The sequence below is a fragment of the Bufo gargarizans genome, chromosome 3, assembly GCF_014858855.1.
Source record: "Bufo gargarizans isolate SCDJY-AF-19 chromosome 3, ASM1485885v1, whole genome shotgun sequence".
NCBI lineage: Eukaryota > Metazoa > Chordata > Amphibia > Anura > Bufonidae > Bufo > Bufo gargarizans.
The window spans coordinates 260,833,717-260,851,418 of record NC_058082.1 but is presented as its reverse complement, the minus strand read 5'-3'; the positions used below and the strand labels follow the sequence as shown (position 1 = coordinate 260,851,418).

The 17,702-nt window shown below is 44.5% G+C and overlaps 1 long non-coding RNA gene across 2 annotated transcripts in view; it reads right to left on the bottom strand.

The window, feature by feature from the left end:
- Nucleotides 1–1,081: 1,081 nt before the first annotated feature.
- The window catches only part of LOC122931169, a 97,298-nt gene continuing 80,677 nt past the window's right edge, over nucleotides 1,082–17,702 (bottom strand). For both annotated transcript variants that reach the window (XR_006388216.1, XR_006388217.1), the window contains exons 2-4: nucleotides 16,416–16,539; nucleotides 1,520–1,638; nucleotides 1,082–1,280 (exon numbers count right to left, since the gene is read on the bottom strand). This is a non-coding gene — a long non-coding RNA (uncharacterized LOC122931169). The remainder of the gene's footprint in view (nucleotides 1,281–1,519; nucleotides 1,639–16,415; nucleotides 16,540–17,702) is intronic.

Here is a 17,702-nt window from a genome sequence, read left to right as displayed (position 1 = left end):
CAAGCATAAGGTCAGGGCAGGTGGCACAGGTACAGGTCAGGCAATACGGCTCGATAACAGGAGAGTCAAGGCAAGCAGGCAGGGATCAAACTGGTAGCAGTGTCCAGAAACACAAGCATGAGTCAGGTACATAAGCAAAGAAATCAGCAACCTTAGCAGAACACAAGTTCCTTGATGCTGAGGCATCTGGGAAGGGAGCTGAGTCACATATATATGTGCAGGAGGGCTAGGATTGGTCTGCGAGGTCACATGATCTAACCCATAAAGCACAGGAAGTTCAGTACCTAGAAGGACAGAGCCCAGGACCATGGCGTCCGGGACCGTGGCGCTAAGTAAGGGAACAGCGGCGCACAGCAGAAGCTGTTACACCGCTAAGTTTGTTTTCAGCTCCAGAGGTCACAGAGCAGACAAGGAGGAGACAATCACACTTACAGAAGAGCCATAGTCGGTGTCTCTGTTACTAGGGATGGATTCTGGCTGACAACAGGTAGGAGACTGCAAAAAGGGGAAAATGAGATCCCCTAGTGGCCATGACTTTACTGTTTTCAGATGGATGCAGGCATAGTTTTTTTTAAACTAAAGTGATTTAGAAATGTGCTAGTTAAATGAAATTAAACTGTGTGAAAATACAGTGACTCTTCAAAGTTCCTCTTGCAAAATCTGTAATTGCATTATATATAAAAGGTATAGAGGATATATATGCACTATAAAAATGAAGGGGACATTTATTAAGACCGCAGATTTAGATGCTGGTCTTAATCCCTCTGCGCTGCCAGTAGATGAGCCAAAGTTATGTAGATACGCAGGCCTCTACATAACTTTGGCGCTTGCCGTAGCCAGCTATGTTTCAGGCTTTAATCTACATCCTAAATACACCAAAAAGTGGTGTATAACAAATAATAAATGACCGCCAAAGTGTTTATTTGCATATACGTCTGTTCAACCTTTGTTATCATATCCTCATCACACCCTCAGTGATATAACACCCTCCAAAATCAACAGATATCAAAGTTTATTAAAACATTTTTTAATTCATTCTTTCTTCAAATTGAATCAAACAGCTCCCAGTGGTAGTGGCTGATGTGACAATATGCAGCATGTCTGATACAGAAATCATATTAATAGATTGTTCTGTCTTCATACACGTTCACACAGTGTGCAGTCTGACATTCAGTATAAACCATTCCTGTCTTCCAAATAAGAGGACTGTTCTCTGTAGTCTAACTTGTTTATTGGCAAACCAGGAGTATTTGATGTGATCAATCAATTTTGTGGTAAAACTATAAGAATACAAATAACATGTATAAGTATAAAGCATAACATGTATCAGCAGAAAGCATAGAACAGCATGAATTATAACATTACATTAACACTGGGGACATGTCTAAAATGATTGCCTATACATAGGAATGCATGTCTAGCATCTAACAGTCACAACCTCTTTCACTAATTAACACTTATACCTAGCTAAACAGCACTGCATAACACAATATCCCTGAAACAAAGGTAGAAGTCTCACCAGATATGCTTCCAAACGGATGGTGGAGTTTAAGAAGAAGATATGCAGAAGGACAGCTCTGCTGGTGTGTCCTTGATGACTGTAGACTGAGCTTCTCTTTCCTAGAATGCATTACCTTCCTACAATACAATAATCTTTATTAACAGAAAAACAAAGTGTAGTACATTTTTAAGACCGCTAGATGGTGCTATTACCAAACTAATAACTACAGAAATATGAGAATTGCAACAGAATGAATTAGAAATAAAATAGACATGATCTGAAATGAATCTTGCTGTGCTGGGGCAGAACATAGATATCAAGGTGGCACATTTAACACCTGCAGCTAAACAGGTAATTATAAAACAAATGTCTTTGACGTGGACAGTGTCATTGAAGCACTTGTGATATTCATGAGGTAAATGACCCATCAGGCAAAGGGCGGACATTCCATGTGTGAATCCTGTGAGGCTGCACAGGGACCCAGTAGGTAGGGGTCACCACTGCCACCTATCACTTTAAACACTGCGGTCTTTTGTGTTACTAGGCATTTCAGTTGTATTAATGATTCATTAGGATTCTTCCCCCCCCCCCCCCCCCCATGCACGAGCATTTCTATATAACCTAGCCCCCATAGAAATTGTTGCAAGATATATACTAACAAGCAAAAGGGTAACATGTTTTGAACTTTTGACTTTCAGGCTCCATATCTCACCTCCACTACAGCTTTGAACGTGAGCCTACCATCATCTTGCCTATCTTATACATAAATTGGACTTGCAGCTATTTAGCATATGAAAAGTTATGCAGATTCTTGTCATGTAACTGCATTGCTACTGTTTTGCTCCTAAAATTCAAAATTTTTATTTTTATTATTTTGTTAGCATTTTGTAAATCCACCTTTGGCTTTCAACACTGCCTGACTCCTTCTTGGCATGCTCTCATTTAGATTCAAGCATGTCTCAACTGAAATCTGTTCCCAGGTCTCTTATACATGTTCCCAATGTTGCTGCATAGTGGTTGACTCACTTGGGTACGAATACAGTTCTTTCTTAAACTCTACCCACAACTTTTCGATTGGGTTGAGGTCTGGGAAATGTGGGGCCAATCCGGCACCTCTACTTCATTGTCATTGAACCATTTCTTCACCAATCTCAATATTTGTTTCGGGTTGTTGTCTTGCTGGAACACTATATCGTCCTTTTTATACCCATAGTACTCGAGTGTATGAAGTAACATGTCTTGTAGGATACTCATATATAGCTCAGCATTGAAACCACCATCAATCCTGGTCAGGTATCCAGCGCGTTTGGCTGTGAAAAAACCCATATCATCAGGTTTCCGCCCCCGAACTTGACAGTTCCTTCAATTTCTTGATCAGTTAGCCCCATTTTCCCTGGTTTCTTTCAGACCTATTTGCACCCATCAGAGCTCAGTCTATTTATTTTCGTCTTATCGCTCCAAATCACCTGTTTTTCTACTATGCGCTGTTCGTATTTTTTTGCAAGCTCGAGCCACCGCTTCTTATGACGATATTGAAGTCGAGGCTTCTTCACCTTTTTCCAAGCCACCATTCCAGACTTGTGTAATGCGTGTCGCACGGTGCTTGCATGGACCTCCTGTGATCTCACTATTATGAAGCATATGAGACCGCTACACTGCCGTGTTTGTCGCACCAGAACTGATAGACCTTGTGAAAAGCCGACTTGTTGACTCCGATATTTTGCCTGGACATCCAACTGGACGGCTACCCATGAGCTGGATGATCCTGTTTCTCTTTTCTTGGGAAATCTTCTTCATGGCTGCTCTTGGATTCGAACCAGTGACCTTTCCATTGGGAATAAACCTAATAACACACTAAGTTATGTGACAACAGGCTGTAATTTATTTTATACAAGAAGAAAAAGATTGTTCCACCACCGGGAGCAAAACAGTAACAATGCAGTTACATGACAAGATTTGCATAACTAATCATATGCTAAATAGTTGCAAGTCCAATTTATGTATGAGATAGCCAAGATGATTGTCTATGAAATGATGGTAGCCTCACGTTCAAAGCTGTAGGGGATGGTGAGATATGGGGACTGAAAGTCAAAAGTTCAAAACATTGTTACCCTTTTGCTTGTCGATGTATGTGAGGGTACATAAACAGTATGAAGGAGAGTTATCAAGACAGGCGTTTTCTACACTGGTCTTGATATCCCCTGCACTGTTGGAAGATGCACCAATCGCAGCGCTACAGCATGGGAGAATGAGACGCCGGCAGGTTCCCCTGGGTGGAGCCTAACTATGAAGATACCAGAGGCTATACCAGGAGAACGGAGCGGCGCCCAGGGATAACAGTAAGTGCAGGGGGATCCCTGGGCGCCGCTCTCCATGTCTGTATAGTTAGTTTAGATGTTTTATTTTAGTGAAAGGTCCTCTTTAACCTCTTAAGGACACATGACGTACTGGTACGGCATGTTGTCCTGGTACTTAAGGACACATGACATACCGGTACGTCATGTGTATTTCCGATCACCGCCGCCCGGCGGGCGGTGATCGAAACCTGGTGCCTGCTCAAATCATTGAGCAGGCACCTTGGCTTAATGCGCAGGGGGGTCCCGTGACCCCCCGTGTCAGCGATCGCCGCAAACCGCAGGTCAATTCAGACCTGCGGTTTGCGGCTTTACTTGCGGTGGCGATTGGCGGTGCCATCGGGTCCCCATGAGGCTGTAGGGGGGACCCGATGGCATGGAAGGCAGTGCGATGCCTAAAGAAGGCATTGCGCTGCCTTACGGTGATGAGCCTGTGAGATCCAGCCCCCTGGATCTCACAGGCCAGAAACTGTATGAGTAATACTCACTGTATTACTCATACAGCCAATGCATTCCAATACATAAGTATTGGAATGCATTGTAAAGGATTAGACCCCCAAAAGTTCAAGTCCCAAAATGGAACAAAAAAGAAAGTGAAAAAAAAGTTGAAAAAATAAAGTTTTCCCCCCAAAAATTAAAAGTTTCAAGTAAAAATAAACAAAAACGTCAAGTTACGAATTTTTCAAATTCTAAATTTTTGTATTTTTGCTAAATTTTTGTATTTTTTTATAAATAAAAATGAAATATTTTGATTCAAATTTACCACTGTCATGAAGTACAATATGTGACGAGAAAACAATCTCAGAATGGCTTGGATAAGTAAAAGCGTTTTAAAGTTATCACCACATAAAGTGACATAAAGTGAAATTAGTCTGGTCCTTAAAGGGACACTGACAGGAACTATAAACATATTTAGTTATTCCTATGCAGTCATAGATCTATTAAAGTGTATTCCAATGATATAAGAGTACCCCCTGTCAGCATTGTAAACCATGTAAAAACAACTTTATATTCATCTGTCAATCACATTTCTCTATGCCCAAGGGGCGTTTTTTCATATTTCTTTATGCCCAAGGGGCGTTTTTTCTCATATCTTTGTGCCCAGCCGCGCCTCAACTGTCAATTCCTAGCGCCGCCCAGCTCATTATTATTCACTGCGCTGGGCGGCTCTTACATTCCCTGATCCTGTCACACGAGAGAAGAATTTCTTGGCCGGCGCAGGCGCATTAACCATCTGAATTTCTGATGACATCAGCGCTCTGAAGCGCTGGATATGAGTGCCTTGGAGGAGAGATCAGAGGCAGGCGCATTCAATTACAGGCGTGGTAGGGTGCCGGCGCATGCGCAGATGGTCTGATTGAGGCCGATGCCCATAAGTATCTATCGGGCATGCGCGGGAACTGACAGGATCGGGGAATGTAAGAGCCACCCAGCACAGTGAATAATAATGAGGAATACAGTTGAGGTGTGGCTGGGCACAAAGGTATGAGAAAAAACGCCCCTTGGGCATAAAGAAATGTGAAAAAACGCCCCTTGGGCATAAAGAAATATGATTGACAGATGAATATAAAGTTGTTTTTACATGGTTTACAATGCGGACATGGGGTACTCTTATATCATTGGAATACACTTTAATAGATCTATGACTGCATAGGAATAACTAAATATGTTTATAGGACCTGTCAGTGTCCCTTTAAGGTGAAAAATGGCCCGGTCCTCTGCAGTTTGTTTAAACTGATGATCTATTGATAGATCATCAGCATCTGTTCGGCGGGGGTCCCAGCTGTTTGAGAAGGCAGCGGCGCTCCAGGAGTGAACAAGTGAACAGAGCTTAGCCCTGCCAAGGCCAGTTGACACTAGTCGTGACGTCAGTGGGCCTGCAGTAAACAATGAGAAGGCTGCGGCGCTCCTGGAGCACCGCTGCCTTTTCAAACAGCTGATCGGCGGGGGTCCCGGGTGCCTGACCCCGCCGATCAGATGCTGATGATCTATCCAGAGGATAAATCATCAATTTAAACAAAATGCAGAACCCCTTTAGGACCGGGCCATGACTGAGCATTTTTATTTTTTGCGCCTGTCACGGAAGGTGTGCAGGAAACTAGAAAACACAAAATGAATATACGACTGACTGGATCCAAAACTAAGGAACAAAAAGGGAAAGCCCTGCATCAGACCTGGCTCTCTCCCTGACTGCTCAGCCTATGCGAAAATCCCAATGGTAGATGATCGCATATCCTCGTACCTCGACTGTATAACACCTGAACACCCTATAATAGTGAGGGGACACGACCACCGGCTCCCTACTCTAGATACGGAGAAGTCAGGGTCACCTGGGATCCAGCAAACAGAAAGACACAAATAAATGAACAAAACTTATCTTGTAGAATACTCAGAAGTAGGAACAGCATGCACAAACTCCAGGAAGTAATATAAACCGCAAACTGATGCACTATGGGGAGGGATTTAAAGGGATGCAATCAGTGCAACTACATGACAGCTGAGAGAGGCTAACGAGATGAGAAAATGAAAGCAAAACAAAGGAACCTCAAGGAGGAGGTTCTGAAAGGCATCTGTCAGAGCTTCTCAGATGTCTGGTGGTGACAGTACCCCTCCTTCTACGAGTGGACTCCGGACACTCAGAGCCCACCTTCTCAGGATGGGACCTATGGAAAGCCCTGATGAGACGAGTGTCCTTAATGTCCGTTAATGGGACCCACATCCTCTCCTCAGGGCCATAACCCTCCCAATGAACGAGGTACTGAAGAGAACCGCGGACAACACGAGAATCCACAATCCTAGAGACCTGAAATTCAAGATTACCAGCAACCACAATCGGAGGAGGAGGCAAAGACGAGGGTACAATGGGTTGGACATAAGGTTTTAATAAGGACTTATGAAAAACATTATGGATCTTCCAAGTCTGAGGAAGATCAAGATGGTAGGCAACAGGATTGATGACAGACAAGATTTTGTAAGGCCCAATAAACTTAGGACCCAACTTCCAGGAGGGAACCTTCAATTTGATATACTTAGTAGACAACCACACCAGATCACCAACATTCAGGTCCAGACCAGGCACACGTCTCTTATCTGCCACACGCTCATATCTCTCACTCATGCTCTTTAGATTATCCTGAATCTTTTGCCAAATAGATGACAACGACGAGGAGAACCTGTCTTCATCAGGTAAACCAGAAGACCCCTCTCCCGAGAATGTCCCAAACTGCGGATGAAACCCATATGCACCAAAAAATGGTTACTTATCAGAGGACTCCTGACGACGGTTATTTAAAGCAAACTCAGCAAGAGACAAAAAAGAACACCAATCCTCCTGACTCTCCGCCACAAAACAGCGCAGGTATGTCTCCAGATTCTGATTGACGCGCTCTGTCTGGCCATTCGACTGCGGGTGGAAAGCAAAAGAGAATGACAACCGAACCCCCAAGCGAGAAGAGAAAGCCTTCCAGAATCTGGAAACAAACTGCGTGCCCCTATCAGAGACTATGTCTGAAGGAATACCATGCAATTTGACAATGTGATCAATAAATGCCTGCGCCAGCGTCTTAGCATTGGGCAAGCCAGGAAAAGGGATGAAATGCACCATTTTGCTAAAACGGTCCACCACCACCAGAATCACAGTCTTCCCCGAGGAACGAGGCAGGTCTGTAATGAAGTCCATGGACAGATGTGTCCAAGAACGGGAAGGAATGGGTAAGGGAAGGAGAGGACCTGATGGCCGTGAATGAGGGACTTTGGCACGAGCGCAGGTCTCGCAGGCTGCCACAAAACCCTCAACCGACTTACGAAGCGCCGGCCACCAGAATCTCAGAGCGATGAGATCCACTGTGGCTCTTGCCCCCGGGTGCCCAGCAAGGACAGTATTGTGGTGTTCCTTAAAAATCTTGTGTCTTAGGCCTCATGCACACGACCGTTGTGTGCATCCGTGGCCGTTGTGCCGTTTTCCGTTTTTTTTCACGGACCCATTGACTTTCAATGGGTCCGTGGAAAAATCGGAAAATGCACCGTTTGGCAGCCGCATCCGTGATCCGTGTTTCCTGGCCGTGAAAAAAATATGACCTGTCCTATTTTTTACGGCCAACGGTTCACGGACCAATTCAAGTCAATGGGTCCGTGAAAAATCACGGATGCACACAAGATTGTCACCCGCGTCCGTGATCCGTATCCATGTCCGTTTTTTCCTATCATTTCAATGGCAAACTTGACTTAGATTTTTTTTCATTTTTCATGTCCGTGGATCCTCCAAAAAACAAGGAAGACCCACGGACGAAAAAACGGTCACGGATCACGGACCTAGTTTTTGCGGACTTTAAAAAAAAAAACGGTCGTGTGCATGAGGCCTTAAAGCGAGAGGCACAAACAACCTCCCAGGAGGACAAAGATCAGGAGCCTCTGACTGGGCTACTTGAACCTCTGCCTCTAATTCAGGATAAAGAGCAGAGACCACCACACCTTCAGCCAAAATGGGACCCGGGTCATCAAAATTCCCACCTCCCGGAAAACAACGTGACAGGGCATCCACCTTCACATTCTTAACCCCAGGGCGAAACGTGACAACAAAATTAAACCTGGAAAAGAACAAAGACCATCTGGTCTGTCTCGGGTTCAGACGCTTGGCTGACTCCAAGTAGGCCAGATTCTTATGGTCAGTAAACACGGTAATAGGGTGTCTGGCTCCCTCTAGCCAATGGCGCCATTCCTCAAAAGCCAATTTGATAGCCAACAACTCCCTATCTCCCACATCGTAATTTCTCTCTGCGGAGGAGAGTTTCTTCGAGAAAAAGGCACACGGTTGCCATTTGGCAGGAGAGGGACCCTGAGACAAGACCGGACCCACACCCACCTCAGAAGCATCAACCTCAACTATGAAGGGTAGAGAAATATCAGGTTGTACCAAGATGGGAGCGGAAGCAAAACTCTCCTTGATATTAGAAAAGGCCTTACGCGCCTCTACCGACCAGGAGGAAAAATCTACCCCCTTTCTAGTCATATCAGTGAGTGGTTTAACAACAGAAGAATAATTCAAAATAAACTTCCTTTAATAATTGGCAAAGCCCAAAAAACGCATCAGCGCCTTCTGATTCTCAGGAAGCTCCCACTCAAGCACAGCGCGGACCTTCTCGGGGTCCATGCGAAAACCAGAAGCGGAGAGAAGAAACCCCAGAAATTGAATTTCTGGAACCGCAAACACACATTTCTCCAGTTTAGCGTACAATTTATTCTCCCGCAGGATGAGCAAGACCCGATGTAAGTGTTCCCTATGAGTTTTGAAATCAGGAGAAAAAATCAAAATGTCATCCAGCTACACTAATACAAATTTCCCCATTAAATGATAAAAAAATGCTGTTCACAAAATGCTGAAAGACGGCTGGAGCATCCATCAAACCAAAAGGCATAACCAAGTTCTCAAAATGGCCCTCAGGGGTATTGAAGGCCGTCTTCCATTCGTCTCCTTCTCTGACCCTGACCAGGTTGTATGCCCCTCTTAGATCCAACTTGGAAAAAACTTTAGCCCCAACAATCTGGTTAAACAGGTCCGGGATCAAAGGAAGCGGAAATCCCTGAAATCCAGACAGGGTCTTAAAGAACCATCTTTTTTCTTAACAAAGAAAAAAACAGCGGCAACAGGTGACTTCGAGGGTCGTATGTGTCCCCTTTTCAGACTCTCAGAGATATAAACACGCATAGCGACCCTTTCAGGTTGGGAGAGATTGTATAAACGAGATTTAGGCAGCTTGGCGCCTGGGATGAGATTAATAGGGCAATTGTACTCCCTGTGCGGGGGCAAGTCCTGAACACCACTCTCAGAGAAGACATCCGGAAATTCAGAGAGAAAAGATGGTACAGTCTTAGTAGAAACCTCAGAAACAGATGTCGTGAGGCAATTCTCTCTGCAAAAGTCACTCCAACCATTTATTTGCCTCGCTTGCCAATCAAAGGTGGGGTTATGTTTAGTGAGCCAGGGTAGCCCCAACACTAGAGGAGTAGGCAACCCGCTAAGGACGAAACATGACACATCCTCAACATGAGCATCACTCACAATCAAACGGATATTGTCAACTATGCCCTTTAATGATTTCTACGAAAGTGGAGCGGAATCAATAGCAAAAACAGGTATATCCTTTCCCAAAGTGCATACCTGGAAACCATGAGTATAGCAAATTGATTATCAATGAGATTGACAGCTGCTCCACTATCTACAAAAATCTCACAAAAAATGTTCTTGCTCTCTAGCGCCACCCTGGCAGGTAGGACAAAATGGGAACTACAAGCAAACGGAAAACCTTCAATTTCCGCATCAACCTTGCCAATGGTAACAGACGGAACATTTTTAAGTGATTTCTTCCTTTTTGTTTCTCCATTACTCTAAAAAAACTGCCCGAATCTCCTTGAGGGACAAACATTTGCCAACTGATTTATACCTCCACAACAGAAACAAACCTTCCCATGAGGGCTGAATTTTCTATTGTTAGAGGCAATCAAACCCAGCTGCATGGGCTCCTGCTCAGAAGGGGTTGACAGCGACTGAGACCCCTGTGCACAGAATGAGACCGCCTCACTGACCTGGGATTGAGTATGACAGGAAGGAGTGATCTCTCCTCTCTCTCTAAGACGCCTGTCAATACGAACGGCCCGAGACATGGCAGAATCCAAGGAGGTAGGCCTCTCATGAAAGGCAAATGCATCTTTCAATCCCTCTGAAAGACCATGGCAAAATTGACTTCGGAGTGCAGCATCATTCCAACCAGTATCAGCTGCCCATCTCCGAAATTCTGAACAGTATATCTCTGCGGATTGTTTACCCTGACATAAAAGACGTAGTCTAGACTCAGCCAGAGCAATACCATCCGGATCATCATATATCTGACCCAGGGCTAAAAAGAATTCATCCACTGAACGGAGGGGCCGTGCCCCCACCGGCAGAGAAAAGGCCCAGGACTGAGCGTTATCCCTGAGCAGCGATATGATGATCCCCGCCCTCCGTTCCTCATCACCAGAGGAATGGGGAAGTAGGCGAAAATGGAGTTTGCAAGCCTCTCTAAAACGCACAAAATTCTCACTACCCCCGGAGAACGTATACGGGAGCGAGATCTTAGGCTCAGAACAAGCTCCATGAACGCAAGCTGAACCGGTCACTTGAAACTGAGAAAGAGTCTTACGGAGATCTGCTACCTCCAATGAAAGACCCTGCATGCGTTCAGTCAAAAGTGAAACCGGATCCATGCTTGAGACGGTTTAGGCTGTTTATAATGTCACGGAAGGTGTGCAGGAAACTAGAAAACACAAAATGAATATACGACTGACTGGATCCAAAACTAAGGAACAAAAAGGGAAAGCCCTGCATCAGACCTGGCTCTCTCCCTGACTGCTCAGCCTATGCGAAAATCCCAATGGTAGATGATCGCATATCCTCGTACCTCGACTGTATAACACCTGAACACCCTATAATAGTGAGGGGACACGACCACCGGCTCCCTACTCTAGATACGGACAAGTCAGGGTCACCTGGGATCCAGCAAACAGAAAGACACAAATAAATGAACAAAACTTATCTTGTAGAATACTCAGAAGTAGGAACAGCATGCACAAACTCCAGGAAGTAATATAAACCGCAAACTGATGCACTATGGGGAGGGATTTAAAGGGATGCAATCAGTGCAACTACATGACAGCTGAGAGAGGCTAACGAGATGAGAAAATAAAAGCAAAACAAAGGAACCTCAAGGAGGAGGTTCTGAAAGGCATCTGTCAGAGCTTCTCAGATGTCTGCTGGTGACAGCGCCAGGCTGACACAAATCAGCAAATGGAGACATACCACCTGAAAAAACAGGTTCAGTCCTACCTGGACTTTGGCCTCTCCCCGCTACATACCGTGTTCTCTGACCTCTTGGCTGGCAGATTATAACAGTGGCAGGAACTGGTCCAGTTTGCTCTCTATATACTGTCTTGCCCAGCCTCCAGCATCATCTCAAAAAGGCTTTTCAGGCTTGTCAAACCGAAACAGAGAAAGTTTGCCAAAATGAATTAGACATGGATATAGGAGGATTCTTAGAAACCTCCGACTGAGGCCTCATGCACACGACAGTATTTTTTCACGGTCCGCAAAAACGGGGTCCGTAGGTCTGTGATCCGTGACCGTTTTTTCGTCCGTGGGTCTTCCTTGATTTTTGGAGGATCCAGCCGAACGGCTCCGTCCTGAATTACAATGCAAGTCAATGGGGACGGATCCGTTTGACGTTGACATAATATGGTGCCATTTCAAACGGATCCGTCCCCATTGACTTTCAATGTAAAGTCTGGAGTCCCTTTTATACCTTTGGATCAGAGTTTTCTCCAATCCGATGGTATATTTTAACTTGAAGCGTCCCCATCACCATGGGAACGCCTCTATGTTAGAATATACTGTCGGATATGAGTTAGATCGTGAAAACTCATTTCCGACAGTATATTCTAACACAGAGGCGTTCCCATGGTGATGGGGACGCTTCTAGTTAGAATATACTACAAACTGTGTACATGACTGCCCCCTGCTGCCTGGCAGCACCCGATCTCTTACAGGGGGCCGTGATCAGCACAATTAACCCCTCAGGTGCCGCACCTGAAGGGGTTAATTGTACTATCATATACCCCTGTAAGAGATCAGGGCTGCCAGGCAGCAGGGGGCAGAACCCCCCTCCCCAGTTTAAATATCATTGGTGGCCAGTGCGCCCCCCCCTCCCTCCCTCTATTGTAATAATAGGTTGGTGGCACAGTGTGCGGCCCCCCGCCCCCCCCTCCCTCCCTCTAATGTAATAATTAGTTGGTGGCACAGTGTGCGCCCCCCATCGCCCCCCGCCTCCTCCCTCTATTGTAATAATTTGTTGGTGGCACAGTGTGCGCCCCCCCCCCTCCTCCCTCTATTGTAATAATTTGTTGGTGGCACAGTGTGCGCCCCCCCCCCCCTTCCTCCCTCTATTGTAATAATTCGTTGGTGGCACAGTGTGCGGCCTCCCCCTCCCTCCCTCTATAGCATTAACAACATTGGTGGCCAGTGTGCGGCCTCCCATCTCCCCCCCCCGATCATTGGTGGCAGCGGAGTTCCGATCGACGTCCCAGTTTAATCGCTGGGGCTCCGATCGGTAACCATGGCAACCAGGATGCTACTGCAGCCCTGGTTGCCATGGTTACTTAGCAATAGTACAATAGTAAAAGATTCATACTTACCTGGGAGCTGCGATGTCTGTGTACGGCCGGGAGCTCCTCCTACTATGCACCGCACAGACCTGTCACTTACCAGTAGGTGGAGCTCCCGGCCAGACACGAACATCGCAGCAGCCAGCAGGTAAGTATGAATCTTCTACTGTTGTACTATTGCTAAGTAACCATGGCAACCAGGACTGCAGTAGCGTCCTGGATGCCATGGTTACCGATCGGAGCCCCAGCGATTAAACTGGGACTCCGATCGGAACTCCGCTGCCACCAATGATCGGGGGGGGGGAGATGGAAGGCCGCACACTGGCCACCAATGTTGTTAATGCTATAGAGGGGGGGGGGGCGCACACTGTGCCACCAACAAATTATTACAATAGAGGGAGGAAGGGAGGGGGGGCGCACACTGTGCCACCAACAAATTATTACAATAGAGGGAGGGAGGGGGGGGGGGGCAGCACTGGCCACCAATGATATTCAAACTGGGGAGGGGGGGGGGGGTCTGCCCCCTGCTGCCTGGCAGCCCTGAGCTCTTACAGGGGGATATGATAGTACAATTAACCCCTTCAGGTGCCGCACCTGAAGGGGTTAATTGTGCTGATCACGGCCCCCTGTAAGAGATCGGGTGCTGCCAGGCAGCAGGGGGCAGTCATGTACACAGTTTGTAGTGTATTCTAACTAGAAGAGTCCCCATCACCATGGGAACGCCTCTGTGTTAGAATATACTGTCGGATATGAGTTTTCACGAAGTGAAAACTTAGATCTGAAAAAGCTTTTATGCAGACGGATCTTTGGATCCGTCTGTATGAAAGTAACCTACGGCCACGGATCACGGACACGGATGCCAATCTTGTGTGCATCCGTGTTCTTTCACGGACCCATTGACTTGAATGGGTCCGTGAGCCGTTGTCTGTCAAAAAAATAGGACAGGTCATATTTTTTTGACGGACAGGATACACTGATCACGGTCTCGGCTGCAAAACGGTGCATTTTCCGATTTTTCCACGGACTCATTGAAAGTCAATGGGTCAGCGAAAAAAAAACGGAAAACGGCACAACGGCCACGGATGCACACAACGGTCGTGTGCATGAGGCCTGAGGCTGATAAATAGATCACCCATTGCTGATGGTGGCTATTTATCCTCTGCCTCATCACATCACTCCCAGTATCTGCCTGCTTGCCATCATGTTCTGACCTGAACAGTATGACTGCTCCTGCTGCCAATGCTACTCCCCTCTGCTGCTATCATTACCCCTAAACAACTGCCACTACTACTACACCAACACAGCCACACATACATCTACTGTCCACACATACATCTACTGTATTAGGGTACTTTCACACTAGCGTTTTTCTTTTCCGGTGCTGAGTTCCGTCCTAGGGGCTCAAAAAGAACTGATCAGTTTTATCCTAATGCATTCTGAATGGAGAGTATTGGCTAATGCAAGTCAATGAGAAAAAGGCCTGAACAGGCGTTCAGTCAAAGTGTTAAGGATTTTTGGCCGGAGGTAAAAATACAACATGCTACGGATTGTAGCATGTTGTATTTTTACCTCCGGCCAAAAATCCTTAACACTTTGACTGAACGCCTGATCAGGCCTTTTTCTCATTGACTTGCATTAACGCCGGCTCCGGATCCGGCTTTTGCATGTTAAACCCGAAAAATGTGAAAAAATAAGTCCATAAATGGCGGATCCGTTTTTTTCAATGCATTTTTTCATTGTGATCAAAATCCTGATCAGGATTCAAATGTAATCCGTTTTCACAGTGTGAAAGTAGCCTTACTCATACAGCCAATGCATTCCAATACATAAGTATTGGAATGCATTGTAAAGGATTAGACCCCCAAAAGTTCAAGTGCCAAAGTGGGACAAAAAATAAAGTTAAAAAAAGGTGAAAAAATAAAGTCCCCCCCCCAAAAAATTAAAAGTTTCAAGTAAAAATAAACAGAAACTTCATTTTCCCCAAATAAAGTAAAAAAAAATTGGTAAAAAATAGGGGGGGGGGGGGGGGAGTATACATATTAGGTATCGCCGCATCCGTATCGACCGGCTCTATAAACATATCACTTGACCTAACCCCTCAGATGAACACCGTAAAAAATAAAAACTGTGCTAAAAAAAAACAAATTTTTTTGTCACCTTACATCACAAAAAGTACAACAGCAAGCGATCAAAAAGGCATTTTCCCACCAAAATAGTACCAATCTAACAGTCACCTCATCCTGCAAAAAATGAGCCCCTACCTGAGACAATCGCCCAAAAAATAAAAATAAAAATGGCTCAGAATATGGAGACACTAAAACATCATTTTTTTGTTTTAAAAAAGCTGTTATTGTGTAAAACTTACATAAGGTATTGCCGCGTCCATATCGACCGGCTCTATAAAAATATCACATGACCTAACCCCTCAGATGAACACCGTAAAAAAATTTAAATAAAAACTGCTAAATAAACTATTTTTTGTCACCTTACATCACAAAAAGTTTAATATCAAGCGATCAAAAAGTCACACGCACCTAACTGTCATCTGATCCCGCAAAAATCATACCCTACCAAAGGTAATCGCCCAAAAACTGAAAAAATTATGGCTCTCAGACTATGGAAACACTAAAACATGATTTTGTTTTGTTTAAAAAAGAAATCATTATGTAAAACTTACATTAAAAAAAAGTAACATATTAGGTATCGCTGCATACGTGACAACCTGGTCTATAAAAATATCACATGATCTAACCTGTCAGATGAATGTTGTAAATAACAAAAAATTAAAACGGTGCCAAAACAGCTATTTCTTGTTACCTTGCCTTACAAAAAGTGTAATATAGAGCAACCAAAAATCATATGTACCCTAAACTAGTACCAACAATACCACCACCCTATCCCGTAGTTTCTAAAAAGGGGTCACTTTTTTGGAGTTTCTACTCTAGGGGTGCATCAGGGGGGCTTCAAATGGGACATGGTGTCCAGCAAAATCTGCCTTCCAAAAACCGTATGGCATTCCTTTCCTTATGCGCCCTGCCATGTGCCCGTACAGCAGTTTACAACCACATATGGGGTGTTTCTGTAAACTACATAATCAGGGCCATAAATATCGAGTTTTGTTTGGCTGTTAACCCTTGCTTTGTTACTGGAAAAAATTGAAAATTTGCCCAAAAATTGAAATACTGAAATGTCATCTCCATTTGCCAATAACTCTTGTGGAACACCTAAAGGGTTAACGACGTTTAGGACCGGGCCATGACTGAGCATTTTTTTCTGCGCCAGGCTGACACAAATCAGCAAATGGAGACATACCACCTAAAAAAACAGGTTCAGTCCTACCTGGACTTTGGCCTTTCCCCGCTACATACCGTGTTCTCTGACCCCTTGGCTGGCAGATTATAACAGTGGCAGGAACTGGTCCAGTTTGCTCTCTATGTACAGTCTTGCCCAGCCTCCAGCATCATCTCAAAAAGGCTTTTCAGGCTTGTCAAACTGAAACAGAGAAAGTTTGCCAAAAAAAGAATAGAAAAATAAATACATAAATAACAAAAAATATAAACATCATGGGTATCACCGCAACCGAAAACGCCCGTACTATTAAAATATAAAGTATTTGTCCAGTACAGCGAATTGTGTAATGGAAAAAATTGTCAAAATGGCCAATTTGCAATTTTTTCATCGCTTCTCTTACCCAAAAAAGGTAATAAAATGTGATCAAAAAGTCACACACACTGCAAAATGGTACCAATAAGAATTACAGAATGTTCCGCAAAAAATGAGCCATGGAATTTTTTCCCCGCTTCCCACTACATTGTATGCCATATTAAATGGTGGCATTAGAAAGTAAAACTTGTCCTGCAAAAAATAAGCCCTCATACAGCTATGTGAACGGAAAAATAAAAATATTATAGCTCAAGGAGGTAAAAAGAAAATGCAAAAATGAAAAAACCTTCGAAATCCTAAGGTTTAACATGTTTGTGTATATGTGTGTGTATAAACAGAGTCAGGGATCTGCCCCAGTTAAGGCATCATTTTTGAATGCCTGGTCACAAGCCATTTTTCTTTCCTGATAACACCATGTATGTTCAACCCCTTCACAACATCCATTGTACATGTAGAGCAGATGTCAGAATTTTAAAGATGGCGATAAATCTGACACCAGACATTTAACCCCTCAGATGCAAGGATCCATTGTACAGCACTCCTGGGGCCCAATCGCTTCCCTGTGCTGAGATCAGGAAAGCTGTTTGTTGGCAGTGATAGGCTGGAGCCTGCTGAAGGCTACCAGGCCTATCTCAGGTATATTTTTATGGTTGCCTACAGGTGGCAGTGCTCTATAGGAATATACTTAATTTTTCATACACAGTAGTTTAACACTTTCTACCCTGGGCCAGTTTTCACCTTCCTGCACAGGCCATTTTTTGCAAATCTGACATGTGTCACTTTATGTGGTAATAACTTTAAAACGCTTTTACTTATCCAGACCATTCTAAGAATGTTTTTTCGTCACATATTGTACTTCATGACAGTGGTAGAAATTGAGTCAAACATTTTCATTTTTATTTATAAAAAAATAACAAAATTTTTTGAATAATTTGCTAATTTATTTTTCTCTACTTTTATAATAGACTAGCAGAAGGACCCGGCTTTGCACG